We start from the raw sequence: 18,875 nt of genomic DNA on the forward strand, positions 1-18,875 counted from the left end.
GGTGTTCTCGAAAAAGGTGAGCCTATCCCTCAAACTGGAGGCACAAACACGTGTAAAAACTAGTTATATTTCCCCATATTGTACCAGTCAAATAGGGAATTGCATCGGATATAGCAGATGTTAGAAGGAGTAGATAGTGTCTGTGACACCGAAATTTAAGATTGGTTAAATCTTTCTCACTGATTTGTCTGTACCGTAATTAAGTAATCACACTAATATACGATGTTTAGTTATTTTTTATATTGAATTTGTATGTCTCATTCATGCTGTGTATGACTGGATTACATTAAAACGTGTCTTATGGAAAGATTCCAGATTTATATGATGTCTGTATTAGCGAGATATCGAGTTATGAGCTCCTAGATCTAATGTAACTTTATGCCTAGTTCAATGTCAAAAGATAGTTTTGTCAGTGATATTGCCTTACAAAGCGTCTGTACTGACGGACTTGCCTTACACGTATTTTTGTAGTGAATCAGTACAGTGAATGCCACTGGTACTGACATTGGCGTCAATTGTAACGAATGTTGACAGAATGAAAAGGCGCATTACTATCGTTCATTATCCTACATTGCTTTTCACTTTACTCCAACAAGGTTGTGAAAATACCCAGGATCGATCCAAGATTAAAAACTAAATACTGAAAAACGCACCATGGACAGAGCAGGTTCAGTATAGTTGTTATCAATTTCCAACGTTTATTGCGTGATGTGTCTTCACTGCAAAATGTGTTAAGAATGTGAGGAAAGGTGAGGTGAAATGGGGTTTAACGTCGCGTCCAAGATTATTGCACTTATATAGCGACGTGCATGCACGTGTATGTGTGTGTGTGTGGCTGCTTGTACTAGTCCGGACTGATTCCGATTTATAGTGCTAGCAAAGTGAGATACCATGCCGCAGTTTAACATGAATACCCCACTCAGACACAGTATACTGACTCCGAGCCGACCAGTCCTTGTTTTAGCCCCTTAATGCCGAGCGCCAGACAGGGTAACAACAAGTACCATCTTTAAACGTCTTTTGGTATGACGCGGCTGGGGATCGAACCCCGGACCTTCCGCTCTCCGGGCGGACGCTCGACCATTAGACCACGGAGGCGGTCAAACACAGAAAAGACATGTTTCGATCTAAACATGATTAGAAAAGTGTTTCATAAGGCAATAAGTTAAGTATGAATAATATGTATAATATATATTGTGTAAGAAACACCGGCTCCTTTAAATACTTTGCATTAGATAAACGCTCACCTGGTATAATCACAACATGACAATGATCCGTAAACGCATGCGTATGATATAGTGGAAATCGTACTTTGGACTTTGTTATTAGTAAAGATTTCTAATGACTATGCCGTGAAATAAGTAATGGCAGTTTTTGCCTTACTCTATTCTAATTGTTAAATCAGAGGTTTTCAAATCACAATAACAACCTCTGATTGAAACAGATGATTTGACGGTCGCATCACCGTGGAAGCTATTATTTCTAGGGGGAATGACATTCTCTCCCAGTTAGTGTCTGTAGGTCTTTTGAAATAATGACAAGCATGGGTCGCTGAAGGCCAACGTTTTTTGGCCCACACATAGAGAACTTACTTATTGTGTCTTGGATGTGTACATGGTCTAGGTCAATGTGAGCTCTCCGAAGAGAGAAATGGGATATGACAGAGGTTTGGGAATTGGGATGGGACAGGGGATGGGTAAGACTTGGAGAGGTGATCAAGGAATATCACATGGGACACGAATCAATAACTTTCGTAGACGTATCAGATAATAGCTTTATGAAATAAAATTGATAATTACTGAAACAGAAACACAACTGAAGGGACCGTAAGGGTGAGTCTGGCTGAAGGTGATCAAGGAATGTCGCCTGCAGCTGACAAAAGAGAATAAACGTTCATGTATCCTAATCAAACAGGAAAAGGGCTATGGGATATTTATTAAATGGGTTATGCTCCAGTGTCAGTATTATTTGTATGATTGTTCACATCGTAACCGGCAGCGGATTTGTACATAATTCGTCATCATATTCGGTTTAATTTAGGTTTATAGCGTATTGAAAAAAACCCAGAGTATGTTTCGTTTATGTAATAGATTTGTTCTCATGAATGACAATATGTACGTTACAGTATGAAGTATTTATATTAAACACCAAGCGGTTATATTATACGTTGTATAGGGGTGTATACTACATTTTGATTGGAGGTTGAATCGGATTCTTGATACGTATATCCATGCCATTCGGATTAGAAATATATCTATATCACATTAGCTCAATTTTCAACAGATCAGCAGTCATCTGATTAATCGATTTTCTTCACATTCTGCTGACAACCGTTGCGTCATGGCGTCATAGCATATCAGAGTGACGTCATGTCTCATTCAAAACTGCGAGAGTTCAATTGGAGAGAAAATACGAAAGAAATTACGTCGAATCTTTACATACATTTAAGATTGTCGAAAAACATTATGCGTTGTGAGATATGCGGATGTTATGAGTGTTCGATGTCCTGAAATCTTAACAAAATATTTATTTATTATACCAAATATTATCTTAACAAAATATCTCCTGAACAAAAGCAGGGCATATGAACCGTGTATTATAGTCGTACTTCGGTACGGCTTTGCGGTTTCACATCCCGTTGGTGACACACATTATTCGTGAAGTTGTCCCATCACCAAGGTAAATTAAAGGAAACAAAAGAAGTTATGTCATTATCACATGGTGGCTAACTAATGATTCATTTAGTTAATGCACGGTCAAAGACAAAGGCGCAATGGTATAAAAACAAATTTACGTTCACTGGTAATTTTACCAGTTTCAGTGTGGTGGCTGTGATCCGTGGTGAAAAGAACTAAAGCAATTAACGCTGGAGTTGAAACAGAGCGCAAAGCAAAACAAAAGAACAATCTTAAAAACCTACTCACGCGCCACTTACAGGCTAAATAAACGTGTACCATGGGCTTTAAGTTAGATTTGCTTCAGCTCGCTGTCGCAGAAAAGGAAGCTATAATCTAAAAAACCTACACACGTCTCTAACTGTCTACACATAGGTGTATTAAGGGTGTTAAGTCACATTTGCTAAAGTTCTCAAGAAAAGGAAGCGACAATATAAAAAAATCAGCCCTAAATACATTTCTAGGCTACATGTCCTCGTATCATGGGCGATAACATAGATTTATTAACGTGTGGATTCGTCCTGATGTCAGTAACTTTCGTTTCTTTATCAGAAAGTTAAGAAAGTATTGTCGCTACCTGACATTTCCTCCATCTAACCTCAAGGGAAATCTTCTAAAACGCGAGTTATCTGTTTCAGTCATTTATCAATCTTGTAGGGTAGGGGCAGGAAATCGACCTTGCGCTCATTCTCAAATGAACAGTCACTGAAAAACCATATGACGAGAGGAAATAGCTCAAGATGTAATATAGACCTGACGAAATGATGATTCCATCTGTCCTCTCACGCTCTAGGTTATACGCAGAGAGTGTTGGTGAATGCTTACTGTTATTTCAGCGCAATGGTCCTTCGGGACATGACTTTTTCGAGATGGTTACAGATCTTTACACCAACATCGGTGGTCACTCTTCCTTGTTATATTTAGCCAAATAAAATTGCAAGGTTTTTGTGTCCTGAGGTCTCAAAAGAGACTGGAAGATGTGAGAGTGAGCGAATTTGGTTTAACGCCGCTTTGAATACCTTTCCAGGACTAATTATATCACGGATTGTCAGCTCGATGTGGGAGGAGAGCCCGAAGTGAAGGTCTCAGACGTTTACCACTTTGCAATGGGTGAATCCACCGAGCAAGGTTATAGTTAATCAAATATCTGCATAAAACATGATTGTCACTTCTAAAAGTGAAAAGTGAATTTATTCTGTTTAAAAATCCTGCACCTAACTAAAGTTTATTTTCCATTATATAATGGAATTTATTTTAACTTCTTTGTATTAACAGCTGACAAGTATTCCAAGTTATCATATGTGCCACGTTTAGAATGCCACCCAGGAATTCAATATCCTGTTTAGGAGTATAATGGTTGACAGTTATAGTTTCAACAGTCAGATAAGAAAGAGATACCTTGCAGGGGATATTGTGGCATGTTCAGACATGTACAGTACGTCACTTTAGATAAAGATCCATTCTTTTCTATACCAAAACAACAATCTACATGTCATCCCCGGTGAAATGTCTGACGCAGTTTCAACTACATATTGTGGTGATAAATTATGTATCTCTGCAAAAGCAATTAAAATTTATTATTCTTTGGAATATGCCATGTCAAGGATACAATTGTCACCATGTGCACCTATGGGATTTGACGCATCAGTGACAAAAATGATGTCCGATGTAATTACTCCCGTATTTGTTGAGGTGAACAACTATACCTCTCAGTTGATTTTATCATGTTTGATTTTCTATAAATACATCGCATAATACACAACTGCCGATGGGTATCCGAAATATCTTTTCCTTGAAAATTATAAAATTTGCTTTTTCGGCACAAATGTACAACATTTCAAACATGGTTGGGGTCGTGTGGTTGCAAATTCATTTCTTACCCCTGTCTTCATTGAACCAATTATTTTTAAACAACATTACCAGTGACAGATTATTTTTTACAAACTCTTAGAGTCATGATCAGTGATGGTTAAATAGACATCATCAAATTTAACAATAGTTCTTTCAATTTTCAAACACTTACAAGACTCGGTTTCCATTTATCGCTGGACAAAAAAATATAATTAGCCACAGGTTCGAAAGCCACCCATTTTGATTGGATATCCTGAAAAATGGGTGGTGAAATTTTTGTTTTGGAAAAAACTTTGTCAAGAAAAAGAAATTCTTAAAGCAGTGACAGAAAACATATTCTGTCTCGAACACAAATTCCCGCTACCCCGGATAATAAATGGTAAAACACTTATGTATACTAACGAAAAACAGTAGTAGTGTTAATGTTATGTTATTGAAAAAAAACAACTTACATACATGTAATATGTAAGTCATTCACTTGATCAGTATATTATCACTACAAAATTCATTGCCAAAACCCATACCTGGTAAGAGTGGGACTCAGAGACACGCCATAAAAGAGGGGTGATGTAAGAACTCAATTAACAATGTAAATATCGGGTGTGACCACAATTTACGTTGACAGGCAGGCGAGGCAGCATCGGCGCATTGAAGACACCAGGTTATTGAAAACAGTCGGGGGATATTGTAAATGTCAACCAAAGATTGTTGGTCCAAATGAGCTGGCGTTCCCGGCTGCTTCTGATCCTGTCGTAGGTGTCGCACCATTTAATCCCAGACATATTATATGGGGAAGTGGTCTGTCTGTTACAACACGGGCAACATGTGGGCGGACACTATCCTGATGCATGGTGCAAATACACAAAGGGAAGGACATGAGCTCGAACGATGTCGTCACGGTAACGTGCGCCATTCAAATTGCCATTAACAAATATGAGTTGTGTTTGCCCATGATTTGTGATACCACCACATACCATTACATTTCCACCCCCAAACTGACGACGTTGAGTAACGCGTCGCAAGCATCTACTGGATGCCTGGAAACCCTTGCACTACCATCAGACCTTTCCATTTGAAACGTGGACTCATTTGTGAACAATATACTGGCACAGCCTCGTCTTCTGAACCTCGGATGCTGTCTACACCTGGCTAGGCGTGGTTGACGGTGACGTGAACGCAAAATTGGACGTCAAAGCCTGATGTTGTTGCAACCACAACCTTTTGCCTACGGTTCTGCCACTAATTGGTCTCAACCCAGGAATTGTCCCAGCTGTTAATGTGACAATTCGGTATCGATTCCGTAGATGCACCAACCAAATATGGTTGTCTTGTTAACGATAGGCCCGGGGCAAGTCACGAGTGTTGCCCTGCTGTTAATAACGTCTTCAAAGAGATGATATTGTGTTTCACTTAATATTACATTTCTGACAAAATCGTTTGGAGCCATTCCCGTTTGCATTATACCCACGGCGCGTAGACGTTTCAACAAGCCATGACATTGCGTAAGCGTTCTTAAGCATTAGTATGCACGTGCAAATTGTTAATCACGACCTTGAAGCCGAGGAGATGTCATGAATATGTATTAAAAGATTCAATTTCAAAATAAATCTGTTTTATTGAATCTTATATAAAGCACAGTTACTTTTTTCAGTAAGAATATAAACTGAGGACAGTATCCATAGAAGGGATAGCACTGCTATTAAGAAAGCTGTAATTTCTTTAGGCGAAACCAACTTTGCGTAGGAGTGAATATAACGTGAATAGATAATAATATAATCCTGATGATAATTTGCCGGGAACTAATATAGATGTTATATTGCGAATCATTTCGATCCAGATATTAAGCTGAGTGAACTTTATTAAGAACCTAAAATGCTTAAAGTGTAATTTAATTCTGGGGATGAGAAGTAGGCAAATGGTTCCGATGTAATTACTGTTTCATTTGGGAGGTAGACAGTACATGCTAACGCGTCGGTTCCTCTTGAAATTAAAACACATATAAGTGGATGTGACATATGCATCTAATGTAATCTCACATTTCGTGTACAAGTATTGCTTCTTCGACCTGTGTGTTCATGCTCAACTAATATCGGTTAATCTCAATTCGATTATAATATTGGATTTAGTTTTTGATTTTTTCATCTTAATAATGATACATCATTAATTCAGTAGATTCTTCAATAATGTACGGATTCAACATCGTCAGTGCTTGTACAACTGCATCCCTATGTTTTTGTTTGTTTATTATTTAACGCTGAACTCAGCAATATTCCAGCTACATGACGGCGATATGCAAATAATCGAGTATTGAGCCTAAGCGAACAGAAATTACAAAATAAGTGAGATTTCAAGAAAATCACGACTAACCATAAATATATTGCCTCCCCCTCCCCCGCACACACCATAAAGAAACGCATATGTTGCTTTACATGTGTACGGAAGATTACAAAGTGATACAGAGTTCGCCAAATATAAACTGAGAAGACTTTGCAAGTTTTGGTTACGTCATTATCCCAAACACGGTAGTCGTAGAGGATGATACGTGTGTTCGTCAACCATGTGTCTGAATGACTGTTCGATATCTCCTGCCCATGGAACCAAAACGCCTGCGGATCACACCTTGTAAAATGGCAGCCGATTCCTCCTGAGTTTGGCGTAATTGTTGCAGATTCTGGTCTCCCGCTTGACGTTGATGTAATCGTCTGTCTACCTCATGCCACATGTGCTCATTTGCGTTGAGCTCATGTGACCTTGACTGCCACGACTGTACGTTTATGTTCTGAGCTCTCAGGAAACCAGTACAGACTCGTGCTTTGTGGGGGCGAGCATTGTCGCCTTGTACTTGTGGAGCCAGGACAATGTGAGGACGTAAGGTCTTGTCACGATAACGCACAGTTGTTAAGTTGCGCTTGATATGAACACGATATGTTATCTGCTCATACGAGATGACACCCTACATCGTGACGATTCCTAAATTTGTCGAACTCAACATCCAGTTGAAGGGCATTCTGTCGTCGAAGCACGCAATCCGCCCATCTCCTCTTTGAAGATGGAAACGTAATACGTCACTGAACCAAACCCTACGCCAACGTTGGGGATGACACTGATGGTGTAATCGACACCGTGCAGCCGCTGAAGTCGATTACATTGAGGTAAAAATAACGAAAACCTAGGACCTTCTTGCTCGGATTCCTGCAAGTCGTAAACAGCTACGGACAGTCTGTGCATATATGATGACGTAAACGTGTAATTTGTGTTGCAGAGAGTGTCCTGTTTTATTAAGGTAAAGGACCAGTTGTTGACATCTTTGGCTGTCGTGCTGTGAGGAGTCTCCGTGATCTTGGACGATCTTCATTGCCATGTTGCCGATATTATGCCCAAAGGAAGGAAATAATTGTGCTCGGAACAACGTTAAAATGCTTGCCACTGATACTAATGATTCATCAGCTTCAAGTCCACCCATAGTGTTATTTCTCGCATGATGACCGAGTCTTGGCATGACGATCTCAGATTTCACTCCGTCAACAGTATGATTTATGAAAATAATACAAACTTGCCCAAGAAACCCGTGACAAATTCAATCACTCGATCACAACTGCTGTTCAGTTTCCTAAGAAAACGAATTATGGAAATGTCAACATTAACACCATCGAAGACAAGAAGACCGTTTTGTGACAATTTATCAGCAAAAACAGCAAGGCAACACCTACCAATTTCCATCCACGAAATCATTTTACCACCTATGCTTTTCTTTTTTTAAAAGTATAAATAATAACTGCTATGCCAGTGCTCATCGATTATCATGTAAGTGTTAACTATCTATGAGTCAAATGAGTTTTTCTCCCACATGAGCTGACAAGCCTGAAATGCTGTACACAACTTCGTTAAACCCAACACTCTCGTGCAGTAGCAATTCATACAAGCACACAAAAAAGATCAGAGCTAAACTACGAGGAGTGAACATAAACCCCAGGTTTCTTCATGTATAAGATAGTGGCCTCGCAGGAGGGATGTCAACTGAGATATAATATGTTGGTGTTCTCATTACTACAGTGTCACACTTCATGACAGTTGTCAATTCAGCAATACAATGGATATTCCCAAGGGTAAGAATACTAGTGATTAGGTCTAACCATTCATTCGAGAAACTGACAAACTGCTCAATGCATGATACATGACACACAGAGTTCAACGCACTACCCAAGTCCCTATGTGACGGCCATGTACATTGTACGCTTGTTGTCCACATGAGTATACCTGTAGAACCCCAGAATGGGCATTATGGCGTTGTCGCATTGTCGCCTTTACAAAATCATGCAAAAAGTATCAAAATTAACCACAGCAATGCCACAACGCGATTTTAACGCCTATTTTTTTTACACATTTCTGATGACCAAAATATCACGTTAGCCATTGTCACATTGTCGCGCTTTGGTTAATTTTGACACGTTTTGCTTGTTTTTGTAAGCGACAATGCAACAACGCGACAATGTCCCTTCTAGGATTCCATATATACCAGATGTGCAATGATGAACCTTACACCTGTGACCGTATCCATGGTCAAAGGAATAGAGCGTCTGAAGAGCGGAAGGTCGTTCCCCAACCGCGTCATGTCAAGAGACGTTCAAAGATGATACTTTTTGTTCCCTACCTGTCGCTCGGCGTTGAGGTGATACAACAAGGACTGGTCACCCCGGGGTCGGCAATCTGTGTCTGATTTGGGTATCCATGTTAAACTACGGAATGGCATCTCAGTGGGCTAGCACTATAAAGCCGGCTTTAATCAGGGCTAGTACAAGTATCCACATATACACGCACATGCATGTGTCCATACAAATGCAATTAACGCTACGTTAAACCACAGTTCACGCCACCCACCCCTGTTTACAAAAGTGAGCAAGCAAACAAAACAGATTGTATGCTGCGTACGTACGTTACATCATGTAAAGTTTCAATTGTGTCGTTTGTGCATTGCTTCCATCAAATAGCAATGAAGTAATGTGTATGAGAGAAAGAGTTTTTTTTATGTCTGAAGTCTTTACCACAGCCAAACAAATTAAGAGAATCTGGAAAATCAGGACTTCTTTCCTGGCTTCCCTTCGACCGGGCATGTCTTTTATACTTAGATATTATTTATGACCAAAATATGATCTTGCTGATGACTCAGTATCTGCAGCTGAACTGCTGGTGTTGACAATGCGCAGTGTACACCACTACACAAGTGTGTGTGTGTGTGTGTGTGTGTGTGTGTGTGTGTGTGTGTGTGTGTGTGTGTGTGTGTGTGTGTGTGTGTGTTGTTTAACCCGCAGACATCCATAGTCCAGTTTTATGTAAATAACCTTGATTAATATTATGAGCAGCGATCCACGCTGTCGGGGAACATTGACGCACATTTAACCAAGTCACGGAGTCTGAACACTCGATCCTTTTAGTCGCCTCTTATGACATGATCATGACCAGCATAGGTTTCAAGGGACCAAGCCCGACTAACGGGTTGTTAGTCCATATTGAGTACCCACACAGGTGTATAGACCGGCTCCGTTGTGGTAGAGCGTCCGCCCGGAGAACGAAAGCTCCGGGGATCGATCACAAGCCGCGTCATATCAAAAGACGTTAAAAGATGGTACTTGTTGCTACCCTGACTGGAGTTCGACATTAAGGGCCTTCAACAAGGACTGGTCTGCTCGGAATCAGTATACTGTGTCTGAGTGGGATATTCATGTTCAACTGCGGCATGGTATCTCAGTGAGCTAGCACTATAAATCGGCATCAGTCCGGACTAGTACACGCAGCCACACACACACGTGCAAGCACGTCGCTGTATAACAGCAATAATCTTGGACGCGGCGTTAAACCCCATTTCACCTTATCTCATAAATTGTAATACATATGAAGATTAGCAATGCTAACAAGAAGATCGGCTTCGGAAATATGGACATATCCAAAAACAATAAATTTTGTTTCAGATATTAGGCGCAGCGTACGTTACATTAAAATTTGGTTCACTAAAAGAAACTTTAAACTATAAAAATACGACCCCCCATTCCGTGTTAAATCTGATATTAAATTATATCATCCATCCCTACATATTATGAGAACAGACAAAGCTAAGCTGAACTTTACAGTGTCTTGTTAACTGGTATCTGAGCTTGGCTTTAACTGTTCAAATAGCAAAACAACTGTGGACTAGTAAAAATATTTTTTGTCTGATATAAACATGAAATTCAAACGCATGTATGCATACCTGACGTGTATATTTATCTAATATAGTCTGACATTTCGTGTAACATCTGATTTAACATAATATTTTACCATTTCCTAAACACCATGAGAAAAGAAAACGGTAACCTCCACGCTTTCTTGGTTACTGTTATCTGGTTTTGCCTTAAGCAGGGAATCAAACAGCAATAACATAACTACTGGCAAAGATCAATTTTGTCTGAAATCTTTGGTACAGCCAGTGGAATGCTGAAGATGTATATTGATTCATTCGTTTTGAATACAATAATCTTAAATGGCGAATTATCCAAAAGGATGACCGTACCTAAGCAATGCCAGTATTATGGGCATCGAGAGTGATGTGCAGATTAAATGATACTTTCTACGTTAAGGTTATAGTTAATCTATCTGACATAGTCTGGATTAAGGACATGTTTATATATAAGAATGCGTGTGCTGACGTAAGTGAGGACAAACATTTGTCCACTCATTTCTCACATCTTTTGATTGGATTTTGTTTCATACTACTAACCTAAGAGTATAAATATCCCTTTGTCTGTTTGTCTGTTGTATGTTATATCACTATATAAACGATTCTGATACAGTGAAACCCATGATTGATATTATGAGCAACGTCCTAGGCAGACCCTTACAACGACCCCTTTAGTTATGCCGGAATCCGCCCTTTGACTTTGATATTAACGTTACAATCCACGTAATCTAATATTGAGTCTAAATATTAGAATGTATAACTTACAGTATGTGAACAAGTGCAAATATCACTTCTTGCGCACCAGTGCAATGTCTCCGTCATCCAGACGGCATTGTTGACGTCATTCGAATCTTATTGTGACGTAAGGTCGGAATGACGTCACACTAGAAACGACGTCATAGTTGAAGATTGTTGACGTCATTCGACAAATTGTGATTTTCTAGGACAGTGGTGATCAGTGCATGGGGAGCTTAAAAGGATAAAGAAATAATAACACTCACATTTTATCATACTGAATTTACGAAACTCTAGTAAGAATGCATGTATTACCGTCGCTATTGCTCGGGAAATACAAGACAAAATTTTCGTAAAATCAGTATGACACACATGCTGGTATAATAATCTATATATCTATAGTTATTGGCACCAGCCATGTTACGCCACGTTTAGCAACGCTGCAGCCACATTGCGGCGGCGGCCACCAGAAATTGGCTTCACACATTGTACCCATGTGGGGAATCGAACCCGGGCCTTCTGCGTGACGAGAGAACGCCTTAACCATAACACTTACCACAAACACCATGATTGCAACATTATGACATGACGTGCATAGCAATGAAGGCCCGTCATAGGTAACATTAGATATACGGTACAAGTAGATGCACATGGCAGGGTGTAATATGCAAGTGAAGGGTCACTCACACTGGACTGCCCCTTCTTTTGTGTGCGTGTTTGTTTATTATTTCACGTCACTCCATCGTAACGGTGGTTGTACACAATGGAGTCTGCTCCAGACGTGTTATGACCGTATTGTCACCCGAATATATATATATATATATATATATATATATATATATATATATATATATATATATATATATATAAATAGCTACGTCATAAATCGCGTACAATGTAGAAGGAAGAGAGTTTTTATCACGATAAAAAATGTTCTATCATGACGTCATTCCTAGAGATTCGAACATGCCCTCGCAACCTAAATTGGACGACGTTATTACTGAGAGGGAAGTGTCCAGTGAGTTGTTCCCCATAGATATACCTTGGCAACGTAGATAAACGCAATGGCCGAACGATCGCTTCCAAAATTGGGAGAGATGTGACAATCGGTATTGGGAGAAAAGGTACAGATAACCGGCGTGAAAATTTTGAGAATATGCGGGAAAGACCAAATTTACCGCTCCTCAGGGAGTCATCATTATTTACACACCGGTAAATAAGCTTGTACTGTTTACTTACATCCTTAAAGAGGCTGTTCGTAATGTTGATATCTCACATAAAAATAAAAGACGCGTGGTCACGCGTGGCCACAATCATAGACTTCTGGTGTGTCCAAGGGACGCGACTCTGCACATCGAATCGCGACGCCTTAGACGACTGGGCAACCAGTGCCCTTGGTTTATTTGAACATAACAGAAATTCTCAATTTTATGATAATATCATATGTCCAGCGAAGTGTCCTGATGCCTGTGTTCATCAATCGATACTCTCAATGTCCGTGCGTAGCTGAAACAGAGCAAGGCATTAACTGGAAGCATGGACACCGCAGTAATACATGGAATTAAAGACACTGTCAGTATATTAAACACCCATTAATTCCTGTTTTATGGACATGACTCAGGTTGTTGTGTTGCCACAGTAACGAGACAATTTAAAACACATTGAAACTTGAGAAATTGGTTTATTTGGTGACATCGTGTTGAAGCAGCGGGTTAGCCTAGAGAGTAAAGCTTAGTCACTACAAGGATGTGTTTGATCAGGGTTGTTTGATCAGGGTTACAACCAATAAGGCCTCAGTGAAGCGTTTAAAACGTTTTATAGCAGACATGTTGAGGGTGTTTCCAAGTTTGATCATCATCAGTGACAAAAAGATGTTCCACATTTTGACTTGTATATGTTCCCATGTTTTTCAGGTGAACAACTGACTTGCCTTTGCATGCATTTATGACGGGTGCATCGGCGGGGCAGGATACGCGCACCTTTTCGCGAAAACCAATTATCATTTCTCTTTGATGGTGAATAGTAAAATCATGCTCTAGATTTCGTAGGAATCGTACAAAGGACATTTAACGGAGATGTCTTATGACTATGAGAATTGTTTTCCGCTTTTATTGTTTGTTTGTTTTGAATATAAAGTAAAATGCAAGACCGTGTTGTCTCATTGTGACTAGAGTGCATTTAATGTTGAATAAACATTCGCATTCATACCCAGTTTCTTTTAATGAGAAACAGCATCAACATATTGCGATGGTCTTACTTGTAACATGATATATATGCCACTTTATTGAATGTTACTCGATGTTGCCATCTCTCCTGCGGTTCGTTCAAACGCCACACCAATGCGTCAAATGTTAGTCTAGCTGCATGGAGCGGACGTGAATCATTAGAATTTATCACGTCTAGACTACAATTTCTGGGAATCATACTTCAATGCCAACCGATAATTTGGTAGAAATAATAGAGCATTCTCAAACGTCTATTCAAAAGTAACAGAAGTGTTCTATGATATGTAATATATGTTGAACAATACATTGCACTAAACTTACAGCTAAAAGTACGATTGAGTCAGCTTTGAAAACAGGGATAATTTGATCCCAACTATTGTCATAGTTCCAAGATCACGGAGCCGAGTGAGAGGAACTTTTACATCCGCATCTCACAACTACCATTCAAACCAGCGGTGTGGATGAACACGGTTGTGTTCATTCTACCGTTTAAGGGTGACTTGAGAACATTTATGTATTGGAGCTATAAAGGTTCATAGGTCTACAGTTCACGTTCGTCTCCATATTCAAAACTGTTAAGTCAAATAGGAGTCTGACCTTTAAGTTGAACCTTTGATATGCTCAGTCATGTCGTGGCATGCTTAAAGCGTAAACCTAACACAGTCAAGATACATTTAATTCTTATTTGAATAATCTCAGAAAAGATTATTCTTTGGATGATGTGTGATGTGTCACTTCTTAAACTATTTATCAATGCTTGTGGACGTTGTGCCAACCCACAGGCTTTGCCATACGACAAAATCAATTTCTTTTGCTGTGGGTAACAGTTCGCACATTGCCACTCCGATAAACACTAGAATGAATGCACCAATAGGGTGACGGGGATCGAAGCACTCATGCTACGAAAGGACCAAGGGGACATTCGCCAGGAAACAGTCAAGAAGATGGCAGGACGGGATTGTGGTTGTGTCACGCCAATCGACAGGACAACCAGCTCTGACACAGGGTCATTAGGACTGTTAAACATTCAATTGAATTCCTTGCACGAGTAGCATTCACAGCAGTGGATTTTGGGGAAGTGTTGTTTTTGAAATTACAATATAAAATCAGGGAAGTGAGTCGACTGGGAATTGTCAGGGCAGAACATCAGGGTTAGTCGATGTTTATTCCCCATCACACCACGGCACCAATGATAGTGCTGATTAGAACACGTCATCTTTTATAACGAATGGTAAAGCGATACGGTAAAATCGAAGACGCTACTTAGGACTTTAAGAGCTGCAGTAAAGTTGCGCATTTCGATAGCTTGCAAGGAGGTTGTATAGAAGCCTTTAATAAATAAACTCGTCAGACATTGTGAACATGAATACATGGAGATTGGTATTATCTAATTCGATTGCTACAAGCCATTCCGATGTTGCACTTGTGGCTTGCCAGATCAGTGAAGTCCGTGACATTGGCAGTTTTGAAGATGTTGCCAAATTTACATTTCAAGGCTCTTGTGTAAAACAGTCATTAGTTCGGGAATGGTTTTTGCGCATCACAAAGTGGGCTGAGGCAGATATGCATTTTACTAACTTGGACGTCAAGGGTATGGGCACATAAAGAAGACATTGCTTTCAGTAATATACTGATCAAACCACAGCGCTGAGATGACGACAAATGGCTTTTTACAATCTATGTACATTGTAGTCTCAGACTTGATGTCGGAAATTGGTTTTGTCAAATATCATTCAATAAAATGTCATTCATATCATCTGCTGGTTAGAAAAATGAATGACACTGGAGGGTACTTACATGATGATGGTGTTATTTTTCATTAGAAGTTGATGCACACCACATGTGTAACAACTTTATGTATCCCGTGTGCCTTTATGTATCCTGTATATCTTTATGTATTCCGTACCTTTATGTATCATGTCTGTCTTTATGGATCCCGTGTACCTTTATGTATGCTGTGTGCCTTTATGTATGCTGTGTGCCTTTATGTATGCTGTGTGCCTTTATGTATCCTGTATAACTTTATTTATCCTGTGTGCCTTTATGTATGCTGTGTGCCTTTATGGATCCTGTGTGCCTTTATGGATCCTGTGTGCCTTTATGTATCCTGTATATCTTTATTTATCCTGTGTGCCTTTATGTATGCTGTGTGCCTTTATGTATCCTGTGTGCCTTTATGTATGCTGTGTGCCTTTATGTATCCTGTGTGCCTTTATGTATGATGTGTGCCTTTATGTATCCTGTATATCTTTATTTATCCTGTGTGCCTTTATGTATCCTACATATCTTTATGTATCCTGTGTGCCTTTATGTATCATGTCTGGCTTTATGTATCCTGTATACCTTTATGTATCCTGTATATCTTTATGTATCCTGTGTGCTTTTATGTATCCTGTATATCTTTATGTATCCTGTTTGCCTTTATGTATCCTGTGTGCCTTTATGTATCCTATGCGCCTTTATGTATGATGTGTGCCTTTATGTATCCTGTATAACTTTATTTATCCTGTGTGCCTTTATGTATGCTGTGTGCCTTTATGGATCCTGTGTGCCTTTATGTATGCTGTGTGCCTTTATGTATCCTGTATATCTTTATTTATCCTGTGTGCCTTTATGTATGCTGTGTGCCTTTATGTATCCTGTGTGCCTTTATGTATGCTGTGTGCCTTTATGTATCCTGTGTGCCTTTATGTATGATGTGTGCCTTTATGTATCCTGTATATCTTTATTTATCCTGTGTGCCTTTATGTATCCTACATATCTTTATGTATCCTGTGTGCCTTTATGTATCATGTCTGGCTTTATGTATCCTGTATACCTTTATGTATCCTGTATATCTTTATGTATCCTGTGTGCCTTTATGTATCCTGTATATCTTTATGTATCCTGTTTGCCTTTATGTATCCTGTGTGCCTTTATGTATCCTATGCGCCTTTATGTATGATGTGTGCCTTTATGTATCCTATGCGCCTTTATGTATGATGTGTGCCTTTATGTATGCTGTGTGCCTTTATGTATCCCGTGTGCCTTAATGTATCCTGTGTGCCTCTATGTATCCTATGTGCCTTTATGTATCCTGTGTGCCTTTATGTATCCTGTGTGCCTTTTGAGTGTGTCATTAACTGAAGAATTGGAATGACCTTAATTATGATAAAACGCTTTTAATAATTTATACACAACTCACGAGTATATGGAAGTACAACCACGCAGACAAGAGTATACTGGTATACGTACACAAACGATGAAGGGATCAGAATTTAAAATCCTTTTGGTTTGCCTACGGATGAAACGGTTTGAAATGTTCTACATGTTACAAAATGGATAATACTAACTATGATAAGGTACACGTTCGCATACATACATGTATTTAGAGGCTAGCAGTACTTAAAAAAATATATGTTAATAATATGCAATTATTAATGCAACAATAATAAAAAAGATGTATGAGTTTTCTGTCAATACACAGAAACAAGTAAAGAAGTGATGGATAAGACTGTTTCCGGAGGGGATGATTTGGCCAACACATGCTTAGTGAGACAACCAACACTCATTTACAACATATGATAGCAATGATACACCCGATGATTCATTCTGGTCCTGAGTATGCAATCAAGTCACTCCCGATTCCTCAACAATGCTGGTTGTTCTACATCATTTACGAAATAAGAAAATCGCATATTTTCCGTGGTCTTAGGCAACAATACTGGCATTGTGTTCTTGGTGTGGATGTTAATTTAAAACTGGTACAATAACCTGCACATAACTACCTCAAATCGCTCCCCTCCTTTCACGATCTATTCCCATCCCCACCAAACACCCTGACCATCACTACCACCACCACCATCACCATAATCATCATCATCATCATCATCATCATCATCATCATCATCATCATCATCATCATCACTACCACCATCACCACGAATCCCACAATGCACAAACCAAAGATAAATCATAATGAAATCAAACAACAACCACGTCAAGAATCCTTTTTATCCAAACTTCAAAAACACTTATAAAGAATCATATCTTTTATTAGTAAGTCCTTTATCATCACGTAATGATGTACAAAATGTATTTTATATGATTTATTACAACAGTAATATATTGCTGAGTCAAGTTTAATTACATTTTGTACAATTAGTGATTGACAACTTACTTCTCAATCTTGGCTAGGCAAAACCAGGCGTGGATTCCGGGTGAGAATTGGTTTCCAGCTATATAAGCTGGTAGTAAGAGGCGACCGAATGGATTGGTCAGGTTCCTAAACTTGGTTAATTGCGTCAACGTACCTCGGCGGCGTTGCTGCTAGTAGCAATGGGTTGTCTGGTCTAGGTTCGATTATTAACAGGTCATTGTTAACATACAGCTGAGTGCGGCGTTAAACAACAAACAAATGGTCCCGCGATGGACTGATTCAACACTCCGCCTGGTGCAACACATTCCGACGACTGTCGGAACTGCAACTTAAGTGCAGTGATCTGGCAATGGGCCTCTCAGAGTGCCAATAGCTGTACAAATGATATACACATTTGTGACCGTTTCTAAGCTCTGCCAGTGGTAATCTAAATGCAAATGCGATCGATACTTCACGAACGCCCAAATCCATATAACCCTTCCGTTTCATCGCAAGAAAAACGGCCTTTCAAGGTTTCAAAGTTCATTATTCATTTTCATCAAATATGAAAGAAATGGTACCTGTTTTAGAAACTAGGCTCAAGTCAAGTATTTTTTTAGCTTGCGATTCAAAACAGCGCATTCGTTTCTTACGGAAACCGGTACTGCCGACATTCTGTGGCTCGATAACGTTTGTTTCAAAGTTTTAAGGGCTGTGATTGGAACTGTATTTATTCAACCCATCCTCTATTACGAAACAAAGGTTATGTCAAGATGTGTCAGGGTTTGGTTGTTTGTTGTTTGTTAGGGTGGATCGGAGGGAGCTATGTACATAGTGTCGCAATACGATACGTATGTCGAATGTTCGATACACAACGCAATACATGAACATTCGAAACCTGTATGTTTGGGCGACGTATTCCATCCTCAGAGGAATGGCAAGAATGTAAGTATGTGGATGAACAACTGACTTGCCTTTGCATGTGTTTGTGACGGTTGCCACCTGTAGGGTAGGCTACGCTCATCGTTTCGCGAACACCTGGTGTCATCACTATTTGATAG

Source organism: Haliotis rufescens, unplaced genomic scaffold (genome assembly GCF_023055435.1).
Source record: "Haliotis rufescens isolate VD_foot unplaced genomic scaffold, xgHalRufe1.0.p SCAF_11, whole genome shotgun sequence".
NCBI lineage: Eukaryota > Metazoa > Mollusca > Gastropoda > Lepetellida > Haliotidae > Haliotis > Haliotis rufescens.